General features: G+C 38.3%; 1 long non-coding RNA gene across 1 annotated transcript; it reads right to left on the bottom strand.

The window, feature by feature from the left end:
* Window positions 1-4232: 4232 nt before the first annotated feature.
* On the bottom strand, window positions 4233-4882 carry LOC112958985. The gene is made up of 2 exons (XR_003251547.1): window positions 4831-4882; window positions 4233-4401 (listed from the first exon to the last, which is right to left on the bottom strand). It is a non-coding gene; the product is annotated as an uncharacterized LOC112958985 (long non-coding RNA).
* Between the last annotated feature and the right edge of the window lie 19499 nt (window positions 4883-24381).

Here is a 24381-nt window from a genome sequence, read left to right on the forward strand (position 1 = left end):
GCTCTAAGCAGCTAAGCCACTCCTTACTGCTATGGCAATATCCATCCATCTCTTACATATACAAGTTTTTATTGACTTACAGACATTGTTGCCATTGCATGATACGCTCTCCCTCCTACTGTGGACATCTATTGGAAGACTTCTATGACAGTAGCTTGTTTAGCTTGTGAGTACTTTTTGTATACAAGCTAAGTGAATAAAGCATGCTGAGCACAGAGAGCATGAGGTTACACACTTATTCTCTAACACAGGAAAAGATACACTGTCAAAGGAGCTGCTCTCTACACAAGCCCTCATTCTTCTGAGCTGGAAGACTGATGGCTGGAATTCATGACCTAAGCTGGTCCCTATCACTTACCCATTTTTGTCTTTCTAAACAAGATAAGCTGTTTGTCTGGATTTTACAATGATAAAATATGGGCTTGACAGCCAAGTCATGTATTTTTTGACAAAAAGTAGGTAGTCAGAACTTAACCAGGCTGTGTTCTGATTTGGCCATTTAAGCTTAAGGTCAATGAGGCCATATTAGCTGAAACCAAAAYGAATAGAAATCATCAACCGCTCTGKTGTGAGGCTGATAAATTTTAATGACCTTTCAGTGAGTTCAAGAATGTTTTATAGGTGACTTAACATCTCGAAAATAAGTGTATCCTTACGACATGGAAATTATAGTGGCTGCTTTGTAGGAGAGTGATGAAAACTATTTTTCATTTCTTGCTGTAGAAAAGAACAACCCTTTCCAAAACTCATTCTGTCAGTCATGGTAAGACAGCATAGACTAACATCCTATTTCATTGTAGTTTTTTTTTCCTTATATTTTATTTTTTCATTAAATTTAAGTTTTTCATTATGGAGAACTTTCATTGTGGAGCAAAYGGGTTGATTTTGAGGGTAAAAGCTTTTAATTCTTATTAAAAAAAATCACAAAAGTTACAGTACCAAAGAACATGTTTTAAAACTTTTTTTGTGCAGCAACTTATTTGCTAAGACAACTGGAATMGAACAAAAGAAAAGGATGCAAGTAGTTTGTGTGCACTTCCCTCCTGGGAAGGCAGATTTTAGACAGCAGTTATGAATATGCTACTATAATTTACAGATGTGTTGGATGAAGCAGGTTAGCAAGTGATTTATAAAGCATGCAGTTGTTTGGCAAATGATGCATCTTCATATGCTCTCTCTTTTGGAGATCTCAGAATAATGGGAATCCTTCCTCACATTTGGGCTCATCAATAAATACATCTTGCAGAAGGAGCCTCTTAGGTGGAGTCCAACTCCCCCTTGCATTTCCTCAGCTGGGTGAAGGATCTGCCGGGCTGGGACTGCTGTGGTTACATGTATGCTGCTCTTCATAAGCTGAACTTTCCCTCTCTGGTTCTTTTTTGTGTTTTCAGCCATCCTGTTTGGCTGAAGCACTTAGTTATTCAGCCTGCTCCATGTACCCCATCTCTCCAGTCCTGCAACTCGAGAGTCGTTTGGCTGAGGACTGGTTCCTGACTCATCCTGTAGATGGTGAATGTGCACAGCGGTGAGCTGGGTGTTTAATAGGAAGACTGGGATCAGTCCCCAGGGAACTTCTGTCTATAGAAATGACTTGTTAACTTTGCAGATATTAATTTTTGGCCTCTGTACTCTTGACAGGTGTCAGCACATGGACACAGCAAAATCTTCTGCAATTTAAGTATCCAGTGCTGTATTTCTTCATTCATATCAAATTAGTTCTTCTATTTCCTTCTGACTAAGAAGTTCTCTTAGTGCGTCTGTTTGCTTGTCTGTGGCACCAGTCCTCAAGGCACTTGCGCTACTGGTTTTTGTGAATTACATTAAGCACTTAGCAGCTTGAAGCCGGAAATAATGTGTCTTTGCATCCTGTAAACCCTCCCTTTTATGAACCACATGGTATTCACAGACACATGGACCCATAGTGCTGTGTGGTCTCCAAACACAAGCAAACAAGCTGTGGTTCCAGATATTGAATTATGCACATGTGAGGGAAGAAGATTTCTGAGTGTGGAATTTGTGGCTCTCTAGTGCAAAAGAGAGATGAACAAAGCAAAGAAAGTGCCGTGGAGAGCCACTGAAATAGCAATGGGACTGGTATGTACCATTTACAAGGAGCAGCTATGAGAACTGGATATGGATGACCTGGGGAAGGGAAAGCTAAGGGGTGTTTTAATTGCAGTTGTCAATTTTCTCAAGAGGAGTTTTGAAGAAGATGGAATTGGGTACATAATGCAAGGACAAGAGGCCAAGGTTACAAGCTGCAAAAAGAAAATTTCTGTTTCTCTAAAAAGAAAAGCACTGCTCACCCCGGGGGCTTTGCAGAACTGGCATGGGTAACCAGAGAGCCTGAAGAACATCCATCCTTGGGCATATTCATAGAGTGACAAAGATGATTAAGGGAATGGAGCATCTGTGAGGAAAGACTAAGTGAGCTGGGCCTGTTTAGCCTGGAGAAGACTGAGAGGGGAGCTGATCAATCAGCTGATCCCCTTCCTGAGAGGACTGAGAGGAGAATGTAGGGACKATGGGGCCAAAATCTTCTCAGTGGTGACCAGTGACAGAACAAGGAGTAAAAAGTACATATTAAAACACAAGAAGTTCCATCTGCATGTGAGGAAGAACTTCTTTCCTGTGAGGGTGACAGAGCCCTGGAASAGGCTGCCCAGGGAGGYTGTGGAGTCTCCTTCTCTGGAGATCTTCCAAACCCRCCTGGCTGCCACCCTGTGCCCCATGCTCTGGGTGTCCCTGCTGGAGCAGRGGGGTTGGRCTAGATGATCTCCAGAGGTCCCTTCCAACCTCAACCATTCTGTGATTCTATGATATTCAAGAATTAACTGGAAAAGGCTATGACAACTTTATCAAACTTTGAATAAAGGAGGTCCTTCTGTGCCTAAAAGTTTCTATGATTCTGTAACAATTTCCATCTTTTGTGGGAATTATTGCACAAAGTCTTTTGTTAGGCAAGAGGTGAGACTGGATGACAAATAACAATCCCTCGTGCCTTTACGACTGTGTACTCTAGTAATGCTCATATTTGATGAATTTGGACTCCCCTAACTTGTGTTCAGATCGTACTGCTTCTGCTTCCTCAACTCCTCATGTAACTTTTATTTGGGAATGTTGTAAATCTGAACAGATATCTGAAAGACAGTGGCAGTGTCCACAGCTCAGTGATGGTCTTTCTCAAGAAGACGAGGGAAAATTAGGAAAGATCTATTAGATTAGAACAGCTGTTTCAGTGCATGGCTGGGGAACTCAAGCATCCATGATGGTCTGTGATCCTGAACTGTGAATGAAAAGAGGCTGAGGAGCAACTCAGGATAGTTTGGGTCCTGCTAACATTATAGCCATGGTGGAATCTGCTGAATTACCTAGAAATATTTATTTAGACTAACATAAATCCATACAGAGAAAAAGAAGACCTTAAAAATCCATTTTTATTAAGTTTCTACCTACTTGATATAATTGAATTCTGGGCACAATTCACAGAAGTTGGCACTGTATATAGAATTATGGCAGTTCCATGCAGCACAGCTTATTAGAAGAAAAGTCAACTTTTTGATAAATGAACTTGTCTTTGGCTAGCAACAGATTAGAAGGTGAAGTTGTAAAAGCAGTAAAGTCATGGCTTAACAGTAGGTACTGATAAACTGCTGACTGATGAACATAAATAAATTATTTGGGAGTTCTATTAGGATTCAGTGCCCCAGTATCTTTAAATATTATGTTGAGCAGATACATATTAGTAAAAGTTTGGTAACCTAGTATATGGAATGTATAAAAGAAGGTCTAAAAGGCATTTCCAAAAGGATTTCCTTGGGARGTTTCTCCAGACTGAACCATACAAGGATCACTACATCCCTGCAGATTAAAAAAGCATGAAGATGGACCTTGTTTTGTTCTGTTGTCCTTTGGTATTGGGTAGTAGAGGAATATTTGGTATTAGAAGAAACATCAGCAAAGCAACACATTAATTAGAGACACTTTTTAGTCTGTTAAAACCACACACAGGAGAAACTAGAAATAGCAAATGCCCAAAATAAATAATAAAAAAACCCCAGCATTGCCTCTACTGGGGGCTCCTTGGAGATGTTCAGTGCTGGGCTCATTGTCTGGCAGAGACGCTGGGTTATCTGGCAGTTGTTCAGTCTCATTAAGWAAGAAAAGAGAGTCATAAAATTAAGACAATATAACAAGAGGACTGCATACATTTTATTAGGGAGGTTTTACAATCTGGAGGTTTTGTAATTTTCAGCTTTTGCCTGGTTATTGTAAGACAGCAGTGAGTCAGTGCCCAGATGTACCCCTCCAGTCCAAGAGCTATGAGCAGTGCCTGGTTCCTGCATCTGAGATCTCCTCAAATCCTGTGTCAAAAAATGTGATAGGAAATTTCTGGAAGGACTGCGGAACATATAGAATGGTATTAGAATTGTATCAGATAAAAACAGGAGGCCAAGTCTAGTACTACCATTGAGAATTTCTGTGGGTCACTTAGGCAAATCATTTTTTATTGAGTTTTACCTCTGTGGAAATGCAAACTGGGACAAAGTAGAGCGAAAAAAGTTGCTACAAGGCAGTTGCCTTGTAGATATCCTGACATACAGTCAGGAAAGTTCATAAAGTTTATAAAGACATTATTTCTTCATTGGATTATAAACAGAGTTATTTTTGTTAGAATGTGTTACTTCCATACTAGACTTATTTGTGGTTAGTAATGAAATTCAAACTTAAGGTGTAGTAATGATAGAAAACGATTAAAGGAAGTTTTCTCAATTGATTCTCCAAGTTCCTACCAGATTTCTGTCTCTTGATCACTACAACCCTGTTTACCTGTCTACAATCCTTTCGGTAATAATTTTGTTGCAATGGTGAGACAGAAATTGAGCAAAAGGTCACTGGTGTTATGTAATTCAATTGTTATTTCCAGACTTGCTCCAATAACAAGACCACTAAACTCCAGCTGGTGTGTGAAGCCTGAGGAAAGAACAAGATAGAACACAATTGGGTTTAGAAAACGTCGTATTTGCTATAAGTACACTAGAATAACGTTTTATGATTTTTTTATTTGTAGTTGCTTATTTCCAAACCTTGTAAAAGTAACTTTAGAAACTTCATATATTAACAATGAAGCTTTTCTTCATTTTCTTCACTTTTCCTGCCTGATCAAGGTGCAGTGGAGTGAAATGGGACTCGAGAACATGCCACTTCCAGTGAGTCAGGGTAACAGGAAGATGTGCCCAGACCTCGTGTGTGAGCAAGGCTGTGTGGGGCTTGTACTGCCAGATGCCTGCTTTGGGGCAGATGTTCCCTCTGGCAAGCAATAAAAAGTATCGTTCCTGCAGAAAGCAGACAGCAGGAAGTCATCTGGCCATGGTCAGCACCCCAGAGTTCACACTGAGGCATGGAGCTTTCTCTTTTCCATCTGGCCAGTGAGGTGTCTGACTACAGCTGCTGTGATCCATGCTGTTTCTGTCTTGATTGGTCACTGTGATGTGTTTTACTTGGAGATGTGTCTGAAATCTCTTGGATGCAAGTGCATTGTGCAAGTGCCACCTTCTTTCAGGGAATTTCTTAGAACTGCACAGCATCACTGCCCTGAGCCACAGTGGTTGCTGTTGATTACTCAAAAGTCGAGAAGGTTTTTGTATTGAAAAGTATAAAGTCATAAAGTTGTTTTCTTTCTTTCTTCTTTCTTTTTATTTTTTTTATGTCCATTCTGTGCATGCAGAAGTGTGATGGTCTTTTCTTAAAATGTAGGCTGTTCATTTGAACGGCCAATTTTGTAAAAGCAAAACAACAGCAAAAAAMAAAGTGAGAGAGAACAGATGTTAGATGGGAGAAAAATCACAGATATCAAGTTTTATTTACTTCTCACTTTTTCTTCAGCTCYGCTTTCCACTTTCAAAGTTTTCCTCACTTTGGAGAATGAGCCAGATTTATACTTCATTTTATTTTATTTTTTATCCAGGATGTTATTATTCTCTGAGTTGAGGAAATGCATTGCAGGGCAATGAATTCTAGACCTGATTTGCTGGAAAGGCAGCTGACACTTTTTATTGAAGGCAGGTACAGGACTGAATACATAAGCTGGATGTGCTGTGTCAGAAGCAAATGAGAGTATGCAGATCTTTAGGAGGAGGTGAACATGAAGGATTATGATATATTCATTGGCGTGATCTATAGTGAAATCTCCAAGGACACAGCTGCTAGCAGTTGAAGAGTCTGCAGCAGGACTAGCACTAGAGGAAGAATTAACCACTACATAGAAAAGGAGCTTGTCGCAGATACCCACTGAGAGTGTATCCAAGCATGGGTAGAAAGTGAGTACCCACACCCACTAGTGAGACTAGTGAGGGAGTAGAAACCATCCCCCACAAAAAGCTTCACAATTTCTAGACAAGAGCAAAAAGTAGGAGTAACTGCCAAAACCCACATGAGGATGTGGGACATGCTCTGCCAAGACGCCCTGGCACTCCTGGAGGTGGACCAGAGCAACCTGAAACCCAGGAGGTAAAATATTACTGAAGCCACAACCAGACTTCTGGCCAAGATGCTCCTCTGCTCATTCATGTCAGCACTGCTAATGGCTCTACACAGATCCAAAGGGACTGTGACACAGTGGAAGGAAAAGGGAACGGCTGGAGACTCCCATCTGTCCTTCCAGTGAGGGGACAAAGCACATCCACATAAAGGTGCATCCTGCAGATAAATGCAGGGCTAAGCAGATGGTACTGTCAGGCAGCCTTCCACTACTTCATCTAAAATGATTTTGAGACTCATTCACTGCTAGAAGTCCAAAATACATAAAAGGAGAAGACAAACTTTGCAAATGAAACATCTTCTGAGAAGAGCTTAAATCTAAGACCAAGAGTTGTACCGGACTATATATGTAACAATGTTTTTGTAACGTACTACAGGTTACTGTAGTAATGTTACTGACTTGGACAAAGGGCTAAAAACTAGATGTGATATTTACCTATTATACAGATACAGRAGCAACAAAAGGAGATAACAGGGTAGTCTGTCAAATATTTTATGTATCTGTATAATAGGGAATATATCTGAGAAACTGAAATGCTTCACACACAGGCAATTGAAATATCCTTTCATTTATATAATAGAAATGGAGAAAAAATGCGTAATTGGGACATTAATAAAAAAAGGCATAATCTGTTCAAGGAGAAGAGGGGGGAGGTGTTACTTGTATATCCAAGAAATATATACTAACTCTGTTATCTTGAGGGTATTAAGAGGCAAGCCATACTGAAAATCTCTGAACACTTATTAAGAGGGAAAACAGAGACACCCTATGGTTGGGCCACCATAGTAGGCTCCATAAGAAGAGTATGGATGAGACTTTGTGAGAAACAAGCAGAATCAACTAAACCACAAACCTTCACTGTCTTGGAAAGGAACCCAGGAGGACACTATATCCATTCTGCTAAGGAGAAAGATACGTGACTTCTCTTTGGGACTGAGGCTTGGASAGTTGCTTGGGACAAGCAACTAACACTATTTTTTTGTCTGTTTTGTTTATTTTTCTCGAGCTTTTTACACATGTAAGTTCATATATTGACTAGAGAATAAAAAAATCTTGAATATCAAAATCAAAACCTTTCATGTAAGGCATTGGTTAAAAGATTACTTCAGAAAGTATGTATTTTTTATTTTTTAGACAAGTAGCCAAGATAGTTCTAAAYCCCACTTTGCATTTTTCAGGTTCCTGTAATTGTTGTCCTGGACTTGTGTCTCTTCCTGATCAGTATGTGGAGTATGTTTTTTATATCCTGATACATCTCTTCTTCTCACACCTTTTATAAATGTTAGTGGCTTATTGGTCCCAGTTAATGATCCCAGGGAGTTACGCTAAATGATACCAACAGTTCCTTTCAATGTGGAAAGGAAAAGGTTGCCATAAGTTAAGATGTGGCCCAACTTTATAGTTCTCAAGAGTTGATATTAAAATATAAGGAAGAAACAAAAGAACATGCAGGAAGGAAAACAAAGTCAATTATTCACTAAACACTCAATCGTTTCTGATATATAAATGTACCCCAGAAGAATTACTTTTTATCACATTCTTTGTTAAATGAAACCCATGTTCCATTTACTTTATTTAGGAAACTCATACTGATGAAAGGTCAAATTAATCAAGCGCTATCTTTAAGCACAGTGTGAGTTAACCAACCTTATAAAAAGAGCTAGTTTTGCCAGCCCTCCTGCCCCTCCCTCACTGTCACTGATAAGGAAACTGAGCAGATGTTTTGTAGAAGAGTAAGTGACATATTACAGCTGATTAGGCTATTGAATTAACACTCTTGGCCTCAGAGGGAATTGGGCAGAACACAAAGCTTGTTGTGTTTTACTTTCTTTCTTCATAAAATTTTAGGATCTTGYCATATTGGTTTGTGGATCCCAGCATTGCCAGACCACCCGGGTCTTGTACCCTGCCTAGYTGGTGGCAAGTACAGAACATTGCTATAGTCCAGATTTCTCCAAATTGTTCTAAGCGCTCAGCAGCATATTTACTGAATCCTTTCTGTGTTTCACTGACTTGATTACAACTTTGCTGTAATCATAGTAGTGAGCCCTGACTACTGTTGTTTACTTGGGCACWGATCTGTATGAAGCCACATTCTCTAACCTTAGATGTTAAGTAGTGTGATGGGGGGACGAGCACACCAGCAGAGAGGATGAACACTATTAAGAGGATAATTATTAAACACTATTAAGAAGTAATATGATTAYGGAATGTTGTGAACAATTTTCATGGCAAATGAAACAGTAAAAAGCATATGAGAAAGATTTCTTTGATATGAATGTGCATGTATGCATGCTTATTTTATTAAGCCTCTTATTTTGTTACCTCAAAACTAGGCAAGTTTCTTGTGAGCTTGATCTATGTCTGTAAGATGAAGCCATAGAATCATAATGRTTGGAAAAGACCTTCAAGATCATCAAGAATTATGTTATCCTTGAGTTTTATCTAATAATTAACTTGGGCTTGAACATATATTCTATTCACCTGTGTGGCTTTTGCATCCATGAGTGAAGAGAATCTCTCTTTCCCTTGCAAGCAAGGTAATGGATGGTGTTTCTGCAGCAGCTGAACACACAGACTGAGTATGTGACTCTAGAGTTTCTTTTATCTCTACCCTGGAGGAGCACGGGGAAGGTGTCCTCTGCTTTGCTGCACAGAAGTGACAGCAACCTGTGGGCAGGAGAGGAAGAAAACATGGTCAAGAGAACCCTGTCTAAAAGTTAGTACTGTGGTTTGGTGGTCTCAATAGCACTCCTGCTTTTTTTTTGAAAAATGAAGTATTACTTTACTCGGTCATTTTGTGAGTTGGTTCATTTCCTCATCTAAGTAAGTGCTAAGAAGCATTGGGAAGTGCAGAATACCACAATTCTCTCATTTGGGAAAAAGAAAATATTGTTACAACTAAAGAAACGTATATGTATTTATGCATTTTTCAAGTGAAATGACAGTCCCTCCGTTCAGTGCATTGGAACACAGATCCTCAACTGTGTGACTCCTGATCATCACAGTGAACAATTTGAAGGGGAATAGAAATAACCCGTTAGACCACTTCTAGCTAGCACAGTAACATATGGGTATGGACACAGTAGCAGATTCCATCTATAGTAAGTCTACTGAATGGGAGATATGAAACATGCAAAAGTGGAATTCTATGCCAAATTTTTCAAAACTTGTGGAAAACTCAACACAGGACTTGGGGGCATTTGGGGACTGCTCAGTGTGCCTCGCTAAGGAAGGAGGCAGGGAGAGCAGACAGGTTGGCCTAGATGGTATCCAGAGACCCTTTCCTTCAATCATTTTGTGATTCTAAAAAGGATGAATAGAGAGGATACGGAAAATTTCCTTATATTTCTCACATAAAAATAGAAAAAAATAAAATAAATAGATTTCACAAAAAAAAAAAAAAAAAAAAAAAAAAAGGTGCTATAGAAGATGTATTCAATTAGGAAGGCTGACCTGGTCTGCTTCTCCTTCCTTCACACTGAAACAGAATGAAAGTTGTCACAACTAAGAAAGATACAGCAATGCAGTTAAAAAAGGGAAAAAAGTGTTCAAGCATATTGTTTGATTTTCAGAATTGGTGTAACCAATATGTTGATACGCACAATATTCAGAGCTGTGTTCTTTGACCTTGGAGAGGGACCAATGAAAAATTTGTCTTAGAGGGAAAGGTGGGGAACAAAAAATCTCACACAAATTATGTGTGCCCAGTTTTTTGTTATAGAATGGTGATCACACAAAAACATTGTGCAGCTGTGGTTTTAAACTGCCAGCTTAGGTTGTTCTTTTTGAATTCTGTGGTTTAGATGCTGTCTGTTAGAACCGAATGCATGTGCTTGATCTCTCCTGAAAGTAAGTGATGAAACTGGTCCTATCTACCCTGACAGTCTGCTCCAAGATCAATTCCATTCCTCAGACAACTCTGTTTCTCTTAATAATACCTATTTCTAGCCACAGGAAAATACTATAGCCCACCAAAGTGACAGATTGAACATCTCTCTTTATAAAGGCGTGTTTTTATTTTCATTTTAAGTCCAGTAATAAAAAAGTAGAGGTGAGATACAATGAATGTGCCTAAGGGACTGAGCACTGCCCCTCTCCAGCCCTATGAAGGCTCGTCAGGATTGACTGCCTAAAGATACTTGTGAGAAAGGCTTCATTTTGTGCCTGTCAAAGTGGTGCCTGCTCTCAAGTGGCTCACATTGTATTCAAGATCCTCTCTCAACTATTTATTGAGCAATTATAAAAGAAGTGTCTGCATGAAGGTCTCCACAATTTGGAAATATATGCAGTAATTTCAAAGCTGTGATGTTGTTCTCTGAAGAATGAGCCCTGTCCTCTCGTATAGGGCAGAGAGCTATTAGTCAGTGAGTCCTGGCTGTGCTGGTAAGAACTGRCTGATCTGAGTCTTTCTGGTCCAATGGAAGAAATTTACTTCAGATTTCTGAAGTGTGGCACTTACAGTGTTGACAGATCTAGCTTTACTTTGTCAAACACGAGCCACCTGGTGTTTACTGACAGACAAAGCCAGTTCTTGATTAGACTTCTCAGAAGTGAAGAACCAGGGTCTGAGGACAGGCTCTTCCCCTTCCTCCAGCTTTTCTAAGTACAGAGGAGAAAAATTCCTGAGAAGAAAGCAGCTCCAGACTGCCCACTGAGCCGAATTTTCGTAAACATGCATTAACTGTCCTTTTTCCTTTTCTTTAAACTTTTAAAATTAAATGGAAATTGAACTCATGCTTTTACCCAAGGCTGAGCAAGTCCATGTGACAAGTGGAAAGAGGTTTCGACAGCACTTMATGTTTTTTTATGTTCACCTGCTTCTGCACTTCCTACCCTCAGGCAGCATTGGCTGGTTGGAAGACAGGTTGCCCGGAAGCCCGAGCTCTTTAGCCTGCCTGGAATGGATATGAAAGAATGTCATTCTTTTTCCTGCTGTGGTTTCAAACTCCATTTTTTTCCTTCTTTTTCCTTCTTGTTGAAGAGGATACTAAAAGCAAATTGTTCTTTGTGACTTCATATGACGCTAGCACTAGCTATTGCAAAACAGAGATTTTTCAGAGTTGTCTGCCATCCCAGTGACCCTGCTTGAGCAGAGATTGTGCTAGCTGATTTCTAAAGGTCCCTTAAAACGTCAGCCATTCTGTGATTCTGTGATCTGAGTTCAGATACTTTCAAAACTTGATAGAGTTGCACTTGTTGCTTCAGTGAGCTACTAACAACAACTCTGACTGTATCACCCTTAATGTTTTTCTTCTTTCTACACTGGGGCAAGAAATTCCCTATATACATTGAAAGCAAAATTTAGCTCATAATTCCTGCTCACTTTAATGTATTTCTAGGACCCCTTATTCTGTATACTTTTATTATAATCAAATTCTGTCTCCTCCACTGACTGAAGTTCAGACTCACTGATCCACTTGTGGCTGCTGCTGAGACCCCCCCAAATTTTCTCACCCTCTAATCTGTACTCATTTGCTCTTCACTCTTCCCTGTCTATAATGATCATGTCTCAGATCAGCCAGATAAGTGCTCATGGAGTTTCTCCTCTATTGAATTTATTAGACACAATTTATCTTCTTTTAAACAGTTTAAACTATATCTTTAAACTGTATTAGGACTAATTCACTTAGTCCTAATTGAATTGACCGAATTCTGTAAGGAAGCAATTACTCAGTTAGGTCAGTGCATGTAAAGAGCTGAGACTAGCAGATGGACATAGGCTAAAGATGGAAAGATCTTCATCAGGGTTAGTCACAGCCTGGACAGGATGTATAACCTCAGTCTTAAGGCATTTTGCATACAAACAATATGTATGGGACCTTCAGAAAATGGTCCTACTATTGCAAGGTTTCTGCTACTTTTTAAGGATAGACTACTGCTACGTGTTCGTACTAAAAGTGTTTGCCTGAAATTAAACTGATGAGCTACTATCTGAACTGATTTTTTTTCAGGGAAAGGGGTAATTTATTGAAAACACTGCTGCATTATGAGTTGAATCAGGCTGACCTGATTTTGAAAGACGTGAAGATCATACTCAGAAATAACTGGTCTTGCCCAGGGCATTACTTGGCACTTTCAGGTTCTCTGCAGTCCACTACAAGATAGTGATGTAAATTCAAAGTGCTCCTCAGGCTCAGACTTAAACATTTCCCTTGTTTCTTTTTTTTTGTATTCCAACTACCTGCCTGATGTAATTTGCCTCTTTTGATTCTTGATAGATTTCCTGCAGAAAATCCTCCTCACTTTGGGGGTGAAAAGCCCCACTGAGTGAGTGAAGGAGAGGCCCACCTCTCTGTGTGCTGTATGATTCAGATCTGTGTGGGGGTAAATGCTAAATTGTACCCTAAATGCTGGGTACCAAGCTCTTACCTCCATCCTCACGACATAATACAAGGTTTAATTTACCTGCAGTGAATGTACTATATTTGTTTCCAAATGAATAGTGAACAGACTACAGTCACTTTAAATACTAAGCACAGTTAATAGTCTTAAATGACTGTAAATGAAAAGGACATTTCTGAATTAGTGAATAAATAATAATTTCTCAAGCCCAAACCATTTTTGTGCTCTCTGCTTACTGTTTTCTGGAGAAACCTGGAAGAAATGTGATGTGTGTTTAAGCTAATTTTTCAACAGTCACAAAATGCCTGTTGAAATCCTGCCATAAAAACTAAGAGTCTTAATCTATGTTTCCTTGCAAACTGAACTGCACTTTGCCTCCAAACAAAGAAGAAAAAGAAAGAATCAGTGTGCTGGATTTCAAGTATACATGAATTTATAAAAATGTAGTTCTCTGAAGTGCTGGACTGAAGACTTCTATTATAATGTGCCTTGATATCGCCAGAGACTTCTCAGTACCTCAGGCTCTGTATTTGGACCTATGGGAAAAACTGAACTCTACACTCAGGCAAAACTGAATTCGGAGAGACATCTGCCATTGGAAGAAGAAAAGTTAAAGGAAGGGATACAGAGAAAATAAAATGGCAAGGGTGCAGTCTTGGACAGTTGGCTCTGCTGCTTATCTTACTAGCAGAGGTTGGGAGAGGTYGGAACTGCTCCTCATGGAAGGGACTTACCTTTCTGTACCATGACAGCATGTTCAGGCTGACTTCCTAGTGCTCTGATACTGACAAATTAGTTGGTCTGTTTTGAACCATTTTGCAACTGCTGGTGTTTTGCTGTTCATGGCAATTGCCTACTTTGTCCAGAGCCCAGATTGTTCATCACAGGAGAAAATCACCACTGAAAACCATAGTACTATTTAACATATCTAGATTGACTTTTACAATCCCCGTTTGGAAAACTGTCACCACCTCCATACAGATTCTGACATCTTTAGAAAAGCCCGGGTGAAAAAGGACATTAGGTGGTATCCTAGAGGGAAATTAATACAAGTTTTTTGAGCAAAAATGGGCTGAGTGTGAGTGTATTGAAAGAGTCTGCTATTCTCTGCTGCTCTACATGAAACATGAATCATTATAGTCTTGATTTCATTCCCTTTGGTTCAAATCATAGCAATTATCAGTCACATAAGACAGACATTTCTCCGCCCCTTCCAACTGTGTATGCTTGAATGATATTCTGACATTTAGAGCCACAAATAAAGCAAAATGGTAATGCATAGTCTACCACCATAACTAAAGTCATTCACCAATCCTTTAGAAAGTAACTAGCCAAAAAAATATGAGCTTTAAATTTTTAATGTTATAATGAATATTTTTACTTTACTACATCAGTCAGTAAACAGGACTGGTCATGAAGGCCACTATAATCAGCTTGCTTTATATGAACAAAGCTTAAAAACCATCTGTGCTTTTATTTACAAAACACTGCAAGGAATATCATCTATTACTACAGCTCATTCTTAAAATATATGTTGAAGTGTCCTTGGTGCTATCAACACCAGGATCAATAAAGGACAGGTGCTACCAACACCAGGWCAAAAACGAGCCATGTTCTTGAAGCAAGAGGGATGTGGATGACTCTCATGTCTATGTAAGTTGTATAAGTAAACAACTCTCATTTCTTCTTCATGGTCTGCAATAATTAGACAAAGAGCAAGAAAGAAATTTTCTCTTATACGATCAGTGGAAAGACCAGGCAAAATTGCTTTCATCCTGTTTACAGGGGTAAGTCTGCTATCCTTAAGATAGCAAAGACAGGGCAGGGATTGCTCCTGTACGTGACTCTGTAGTTACTTATCATTTAAGCTGGGCATTTGTGAAGGATGAGGAAGGGTCTGCCATTTGTTATGGTAGTATGTTTTTTTGCCCCCCTGCTCTCATAGGCCCCTGGAGTCATTTTTCTTCAGATAATAAATGCCTTTCAGTTCCTCTCAGTTAGTATGAGTGCAATCTTCCTCAAAAACAGATTCTTACGGCAAAGATAATTGCAAAGGGCTGAAGAGTGTTGCCTATTGCAAATTTCACTGATGTCTGACTGAAATGAAGAAACTTGAGTGACTTGGTAGTCCTTTTGGCCTATAGGTTCAACTCTTGTCTTTCTTGATCACAGTGGATAGTATTTAAATCTCAAAATAAACCTTTGAAACTGTTATCTGGGAAAGGTATTTTTACGTTATGTAATATTTTTAGGCAAAGATTGGTGAATGAGCATGAATTTTTGTGTCCAGCTATTCAAAAACTAAAAGCTAACATTCAAGAAAAGCACAAATAGGTATTACTTACTGTGAGGGTGGGAGAGCCCTAGAACAGGCTGCCCAGAGAGGCTGTGGATTCTCCTTCTCTGGAGGACTTCAAAACCTACTTGGATGCACTGTCTGTGCCCTGTGGTCTAGGTCTCCCGGCTGGATCAGGGGGGTTGGACTAGATGATCTCTAGAGGTCCCTTCCAACCTTAACCATTCTGTGATTGTGTAATTCTGTGACTCTGGCACTTTTTATTTATCTTGGACTTGTATCAAAACAATTCTAGATAATTATTTTCTTGGAGTATTTTGCTCATATTTGGAAAAGAGGTGGACCTGATATTTCATATATAGCCTCTTAAGAGTATATTAAGATGAAGAAGACTTGGCAAACCATAACCAAGCTACAATCAGTGGACCTATGTACTGAACACTGAGGGCTGCCCAGAAACTCGTCAYGCAACAAATATTTGCTGTGTTGCTCCTCTATCAGAAAACAGTTTTGTTAAAGTTCCCTGTAAGAGCTAGAGCCTGTGATCGTGAGGCTACCTCCAGCTGTCTGTAGAAGGCCTCATCTACTTCTTCTTCCTCATCAGGTGGCCTGTATCAGACACCCACAGCAATGTCAACCATACTGATCTGCCCATTCATCCCTACCTCTAAGCTTTCAGCCAGGCCACTGTTAACTCCTCAGCAGAGTTCCATGTATTCCACAAAAACGGTGACAGCCCCTCATCAACTTCCCGGMCTGCATTCCTAAAGAGTATGCAGCCATCCACGGCCACATTCCGGCCATGTGAGACATCCCACCATGTCTCTTTAATCACAATGAGAACATAGATCTGTGACTGCAGAGAGTTCTCTGTTTCCCCCTGTTTTCCTTCCCTCTGTTATGTATAATCATTGTGCACTCATAGTGTATTCCTGAATAGATGGAGAGAATGCAGATTATAGCTAGATCTACATATGTCCCAATATTTCTTTCTGACTTAGGAAAAGGAAGTTAAAATTTTATAGGTACCCTGATTGAAGAAGGTAAKAATTTTCTGACAGGATTGACAGGCAATATCTATTGTCTTCGAGATTCTGAAGACTTTTATTTCTGGTCAAGAGAATTATTTCCCAATTTTCTGGGGAAGAAAGATATTTCAGGATTGCCTTTTTTTTTTTTTACTGAGCACAGATACCTGTGGCAGAACAGAGGATATACAGTAGCCATGGAAGATCATTGCTATCCTGACACAAAATGAGCTCTTTAATGTAGCGTCTCCTTCCTACACCAAAAGCCATCATCAGTATTATCAGTACCATTGACAGTCCAGACCCATTTAGGTCTGGAAACTGTACATATGTCTCATGTATAAACATGTTAATTGTGCCAATAACTACTATTACTTAGACAGTATGGGGTAAAAGTTCTAGTCTGTTTTGTGGATTCAAAGCAGATTTAAATGATCTTTTTAGTGTTTTTCATAAAAACTAAATGGAGTTGGAGAATGACAGGTTTTCATTTCAGTGTAGTTAATCAGCTACACTGAATCAGCTGTGACTATAGTTATATTTTCTCCTGCTGAAACCTTTGTCTTCCTTTCCATGTACCTGCAGAGACTTCATTTTGAATAACCTATAGGAAATGTCATTTCCATATAAAATCCTTCATCTCAAGGTTTAGAAATCTTGCAGCATTTTAGAAGTCTGAAGATTAGAAAATAATACATTAACATTTAAATGAAGTGTAAAAATACTATACTGCTGCTGAACTTCAAAGTTGAACATGTGATTTTTTTTACAAAGGGCATTTACATCTTCAAAGAGAGAGAATCACTGACTTTTGAAACTCACAAGATAAATCTTGCAATCTATGACAGTCTGGTAAACATAAATGAAAAAGGCCATACGGAAGAATTGTAGAGCTCTATAAAAAGCTACACTATAGTTACTTAGATGCAGGCATTAGAAGGAGATCTCTTAGGCTTAGCGTGTGCGTTCATTCCAAATAAGCTAGTTTAACAATTGGATGATCCAAACATCCTCAGTCAAACCTGCAGCATTGGTCTCTGCACTAACAGCTAACAATATCCTTTCAGCAGCTAAGACCTTTGGAGAACCATAAGAAATGTTTCAGCCCTTTTTATTATCAGATCACATGCATTATAGAAGGGATATGAAGGCTCCCAACAAAATCCTGCTTTCCTAAAGATTACTTGGGTGCCTACTTCATCTTTTCCAAGTATTTCATATTGCAGATGAAGAGGACTATCTAGCACAGACAAAAGGGGCTGCACATTAAGTTTAGTTAGCAAGTGTTTTCTTTGAAGAGTGTTTCAGAGATGATTTTTCCTCATTTTTAAATTGCCTGAGTTACAATTTACCCTATTAACATTATGAAGTAGCTGCCTGAATGCAACAGTCAAGTGAACTTGGAAATGAAGAATGTGAGAGGTATTTATGACCTAATGAGAGGTTATCCTGTCCTCCAATGAGTGTACTCGTCTTCTGATCATACCGCACTCCTAAACAAATAAYTAATTTCTTCATACAGAAAGTCTTACAAAATTCAATGCACTTGGGGTTAAAATSTCTTTTATTTTAAAATATATAAATAGGCAGCTATGTGTGGAGGCACAMTGGAAGAAATGTTTTCTTTTTTTTTAACTGTTGTGACTACAGATGTACTCTGTGCCTTTGTGTTTATAGCAGGAAAAAAAATCACRTTTCCCTGCTTTTGAAAAAGAGTGAAATATCATTTGTGCTATAGCAATTTTTATTCTTTTATCCCTTTTGTGTTGGTGCAAGTGACTTAAACTGAGACAATAGGATTACAGGACTGAATATGAAGTTGCAGATGGAATTTCCACAGGATTAAGTCAAGTGCAAGCCTTTCTAGCACAAAYACTATGACTTCCTAATTACTTTTTTTTCCTGAAGACTCAAGATAAATATTGGATTAATACCATCCTGCTTGTGTAAAGCATTGCAGTTCTAAGCAATGCATGTCCTACATATATGTGTGAGTATATCTTATCTATCCTTATGTGTATGCTGGCATCATCCACATGGCATCTTCCTTCATTCACACGCTCGAGCACCAAGGGACCAGTGACACAGTCCYCAGAAGATTCAAGCTCCTGTGAATCACTGAGTCACAAGGAACAAAGAATCACATGTCACAGAGCCCACTGTGCTTCAGTGTGGTCTGTAAGTGTTTGAACTTCATGTAGCCAGAAAAATAACACATGAACTTTGTGACATTCATCCTATGGACAGCACTTGTCTGAAGCACATATCATCTGAAGGGAAACAGTCTTATCTTATTCTGATGGTTTCTAACACTTTTGATTTTATCATGACTCTTTTGATACTTAGTTTTTGCCTTTAATATCCAATTTCATAGTACAAATGGTAGTGGCAGCAATAGAGCTGGAAATCATTATATAATTCTTCTATAGTCATCAAGTCCTCGTGGGCCTGCTTCAGYACAGATTTTCTGAACAAGCCAGAATAGCTGTAAAATGAGGCTTACAGACATTTGCTATCTCCAGATGAGTGTGTGAGAAGTCACTAGAGATTGTGAGCTGTCTATTTTATAAACCGGGTGGGAAGAGAGGCCATTTTCAGGAACAGATAGTCATTATTCTGAGGAGCAGAAACATGTTGTYTATTTGATCTTTTGTCTTGCAGTAGCTCACAATAAATTTGTCCACGTAGCCAAGTATGATCTGACCTCTTACTTGGCTCTCTGCTCTGCAAGGCAATATGATTTGAAGTGTTAGCAAACGTGAAGACAGCAGTGGAAAACAAAATCAAAAACCAAAAACAAAAGCCAAGGCAGAAAATCTACTTACCTAGATTTCATCTTCGGCCAGCTCTGCAGTACTAGTTAGTATAAGAGAGTTTCTCATGACTGTGCAGAGATCTCTGATGTCCTTTAATTGTATTTAACTGAGAGAGACACATTCAAGTATCCTTTAAAGTCCCTGTTTGTCAAATGAAAGCCTTGTTCTAACAAAGCCCTGGTTCTTTCAGAATCGTAAAGGTAGGAGGGCACTGAACTAAATGTGAAAGAAATTCTTACAAATAACCATTCTAGATCCATAGGTTTCAGTTCAACCATTCTGTGCACAGGAAAAAATGAACTGTTAGAATTAGCTATGGGAAATACAAAAGKATCTTTTTGAAAAATAGCTAGAGAATGAGATGCAGCATTGCAGTCCAKGCTCTGTATACTTTTTCCCCAGATATATGGCATTTGAGGCAGTGTGATTTATTGCATGTATTGCATTTGAAAGGTGGTCTTTAAGTATGGAAAACTGTTGTGTTTTTTGAAAAAAATCTCTACACAAATCTGATGAAAAAAATAAAAGTAGGCACAATGTGTTTTAATGGTGTACTACAGAGAGATCTACTAATGCTATTTGATTTACTTTCCATGTTTCCATCTCAAAGCTGGGAGTTGTAATCAGTGGCACAAAAGTGGCACAAAAGTGGCACAGGAGCTCACTAGCTGCAGTAGCTTTTCAGTGCCTCATATCTGCTAAGTATACAAAATACTGTAAGGAACTAAACATCTGCTTGAAATAGTGCAGCAGAACAGACTTTGATGGTGTTGCAAAGCGACACCATTTAAGATTAGCGCTGCTGTGGAACAAAGGGCAAGTCTTCTGATGGACTTTGTTTAATGATGTAATGTTATTTGAAATTCATATTTCATTATGTGCTATTGCATAAAGTGCCGGGCTAAGAGTAGTTTACCCTTTCTGGAATCTAGCCCYGTGAAGACAAAACTTGCATTGACTTCGAAACAGAATAATGATTAWACCTGAATGGAGAGACTGGAAATGACTAAAGATGAAATTGAGGCCTAGTGTTTGAAAAGCATTAGGATGCTAGCTCATGGTTGTATGGTTTATTGTATTAAAGCTGTGGTACTTAAGATCAGTGAATGCTCTTCCTGCATTAGGAAGAACATTACTAGAAGGTGTAGGGAAGCGATCCTTCCCAGCTATGAGGTGCTTGTAGGACCACATTTAGAGTGTTGACCTCTTTTTGGACTCCCTGGTACAAGAATATACTGGAGTGAGTTCAGTAAAGGCCACGAAGCTGGGGAGAGAACTGGAGCAGAGGATAGTTGAGGAAATGCTGAGAAAGCTGGATTTGATCAGTTTGTGGAAGAGAAGAMGGGAAGTCTTACTGCTATTTACAACTATCTGTTCAGAAGATACAGAGAAGATGGAGCTAGACTTGCCTTGCAGATATGCAGTGATAGGATGGGAGACAATAGACGCAAGCTGGAACATGGGAAACTTCAAATAGATATTAGGAAAAAAAAAAGCCATGACAAAGTACTGACATAGGTCTAGAGTGTAAACTCTGTCCTTGGAGAGGATGAAGATTTCACTGAGTACAGTCGCGAGGCATTTGATCTAATTCAATGGATCCATCTGCTCAGATGTGCTTTGAGCAGGGTACTGGTCTAGATGACATCTGGAAGTCTCTTCTGATTCTAACTCTTTCTATGATTCTAAGAATTTTATACAAATTAAGAGGGAAATCTTACAGCTACTTATGTATTGATTGCCACACATATATATGTTGGAAGCTAGAAGTAGACTTTATTTTAGAATCATTTAGAATCTTTTGTTGATAATTATCCAAACACTTAGAAAAAAAATGGTTATACTCAAAGCAAGAGGCTTTGAGGGAGGTTGTATTTCCTGAAGAGTTRCTTTTGTCAGGTATTGAGAAGAGTAGGGCTCATGTAAGCAAATCATCCTTCTCGAGACTGGGGAAATGAATCTGCGTCAAACTGATTCTGATATGGGAAGATGAGCACCATGAAAAACAGCTACAAAGGCAATGAAGGGCTACAAATAAATGAAGCTGCTCTAGAAAATGGGAGAGAGTGGGACAGCAACAATGTCTGCTGAAGGAACTGCAGGCAYTAACTCTGATCTTATCTTCCCATAAAATATGCTGAACAGAAACAGCTGCAGCAATGACTTGGTTTGCCAAAGTGCTCCCTGGACCTGGGTATTTGTGCATTTATTTTATGTTTACCACAATCAGGCAAGCTCTGTATTGCAGCAAAATAAAAACTAATCAAGATCTCCRTGACCAGAAACCATTATACGTCCATGGGCAATCTTGTGCTTTTGTTCTTGTGTTATTCTSTGAATGTATTCAGTTTCTTGTGGGGACTTCTGGAACTGTACCCTGCATCTGGACAAACTTAGAAACTGTAGAATACAGATTTCTTCACAAGGGTGTCTTTTGCTTTGCATCAGGATTGCATTACCTTTTCCTGTGGAATTTTGCAAAATGTTTTGTATTCTTTTTCTAGGATGAAATAGCTACATTTATGCTCAAACATGCAGACACAAGAGTTGCCAAAGGGATTTAGTGTGAAACAATGCAAAACAGTGGTCAGTGTGCTTGTTTTCACAGCTTTTTTTTTTCATTTCATTTGTAATTAAAAGTACATCTGGCATTAGTGGACCTCTCTTGTCACCACCTATTTATATATCGGTCACATCAATAAGAAGAATGAAATTAATTGGTATGTATTTCAGATGTAAAAAATCATTTTTTAAAAAAATGTAATTACTATGTCCAGATYTTTCTTCTCCGTAGGGATGATTCTCTGTGCAGCAAGCTCAAGACTTCATCCTGCAGCCATCAAGCCATTTTACCTGCAGAAGAACATGTGATTAACTTGTTCTGAGAGTGGAGATCAAAAATATTCCATAGGATCATCCCTGCTGTCACCAGGGACTAAAATTTTACAACTAAACACAATAGTCTATGCAGTTAATATCTGTCAAAGTCTCRCCTTGCTGACTAGATCCAGAGGGAGTTATATTGATCACCGTCTTTGTGGCTTCAACCGCCAAATCCAGTTATTACTTTCAGAATATCTATTCTTTACAATAAATTCAACATTGTTCTTACTGCAGAGTTTACACTGAGTAAATTTCTGCCAYGAAATATTTACAAAAAGGCTTTAAAATGTTATGTAGCTACTTTTTCTTATTGTAGGTGGAGGCATTATTAATAAGAGGAGAAACAGCAATGGGTTATGCGTTTTATAAGCCACATCTGTAGCAGTCTCTAAAAAGGCTCATGATGACTGTAGGTAAAATATTGATTTATTATTATAGACCAGATGTGTAAGATCCAGTTAATCAGCAATATATCAATAGATGATTGAAAAGAATTTTTGCCTTCCCTATTTTCCATTAAACCTGTAATAGAACTTAAATACCAAAAAATATTCAGCTGAACAAAATTATGTTATATACAAGATTAACAAGTATGTACAAACTTCCATAGATATTTATTCATTGTAAAATTCCAAGTCTCATGCAGTTTCTTAAAAATACAATTGAGAAGTAAAAGTAATCAATTTTAATCTAAAAGTTTTCTGAAAGGAGGAAGGAAGTTGAGATGCTGAAGTGTATTTCTGGCCCTGAGAATGGGCAAATCTAATCATGCTGTTCAGTTAGTACTTCTGGTGTGAAATCCTGAACTCACTGAAGTCAACAGTAACAGTATTTAATCCTTAATATTGATTTTAGTTCTTCATTGAGAGTGGAATTTTCACTTACGCAGAGGGAAACTGACTTTGCCTCTGAAGTACTAGTTTTGTTTTCACTAGTTGCGTGTGCAGAACACAAGATCTTCCTGACTTTCTTCCTCCCTTTTCTTAAGACACCAATATCTAATATGTTGGTATACATACATTGGGTTTTTTTAAAATAAAATATTAATTTCCTTAAATATACATAAACCTGTACAAAGCTGCTATGTTCTTCCTGAGTAAACATTCAGATCATGTTATAAACATTTATGGGCAGTTAAATTGTTGGTTAATTAATCTATGGTCAGTTAAATTGTAGTTAATAAATAAAACCAGTTAAATACTAAGTTATTAATTAAATTGTAGTTAACAATGGCTAGTTAAGTTGTAGTTAACTAACCTGTGCTTAATTAAATTATAAATTGCCTTTATAATTGACAAATTTCCTTGTCAAATTTAGATTGAAACGGAAAATGCTTGAATGTAATAAATTGGGAATGAAGATTAAGTCTTCTTACATAGAAGGATGGGTGCATTATTATGTGAAAAAATATAGTATTGCTCAGTGAAAAAGTTTTACCGTATTGTCAAAATTAATTTAAACTTAGTTAAATTTGTAGTTAGTTTATCTACAGTTTAAAGCAAAATACTGTGCGGGAACACATGGTATAAATACTTTACCAAGAGCAGGTTTGGACTCAATAAGAAGCAGTGTCAGACACACTGAACAGTGCCATTGTTTTTGCACAGACAGCATGCAGAGCAAAGCCTTAATTTGGTGCAGTAGTGGTAGTGGTGCTAGAGTCCATGCCTAAGAATTCGGCATTGTTTCCATGCCTTGTAAACATCCGTGATGAAGGATCAAATTCTGGAACACTCCTTTCTCTGAGTTTATTCACATGAGCTTCATTTAGGATTGTGCAATTGAGGAAATACCAGCAATAGGATTCTTAAAAGTGAGTTTTCTGTTTTAATGTGCAGTGATAATGTGTAAAATGACTTTATAAAAATATCAAAACTGCTTCCTGTGAATACACAGAGCAATAGCTGTACAATTTTATGGCTAATGAAGTGCTTACAATGTTTTGATTTTTCTTTGGAGTTAAACAATGATGGGAATTTAATCTAAATCCTGATCTCTATTTTGACTCTTGTTATCAAGTGTTAAGCAAAGTTCAAACAATTTATTTGTAATTTGTTAGTTTAGTTTATCTGTCAGTTGGACAAGAAATTTTGACTTTGAATTCACAGTTTTGAGTAGTTAGGGACAGAACTCATTGAAAACAATATTGTCAAACTTGGAGTCCTCCCCTTCATTCTCTGATTCTCAAAATTCCTTATGTACTAAAAGGACAATTTCCCATGAAAATACATTAATTCTGTGTTCAGTACCTTGGTACAGGACTCATAAAGAAATAAAATAGAAAACATGAATTGCCAGATATATAGAATTATTTTCAAAGTAGAATCATCATATTAATGGTTGCTATTTTTAGCTACCATATTTTTATCTCTACTACCAGACCAGTTTGCTGTGTTAAAGCTTATCTAGTTGCGTGAGCAATATTTATAGGTCCTAGTTCTTTAGCTCTTTATTTTCATAGATAAGCATATC

This window comes from Nothoprocta perdicaria, unplaced genomic scaffold (genome assembly GCF_003342845.1).
Source record: "Nothoprocta perdicaria isolate Ctin4 unplaced genomic scaffold, notPer1 scaffold_94, whole genome shotgun sequence".
In the NCBI taxonomy this organism is placed as follows: domain Eukaryota; kingdom Metazoa; phylum Chordata; class Aves; order Tinamiformes; family Tinamidae; genus Nothoprocta; species Nothoprocta perdicaria.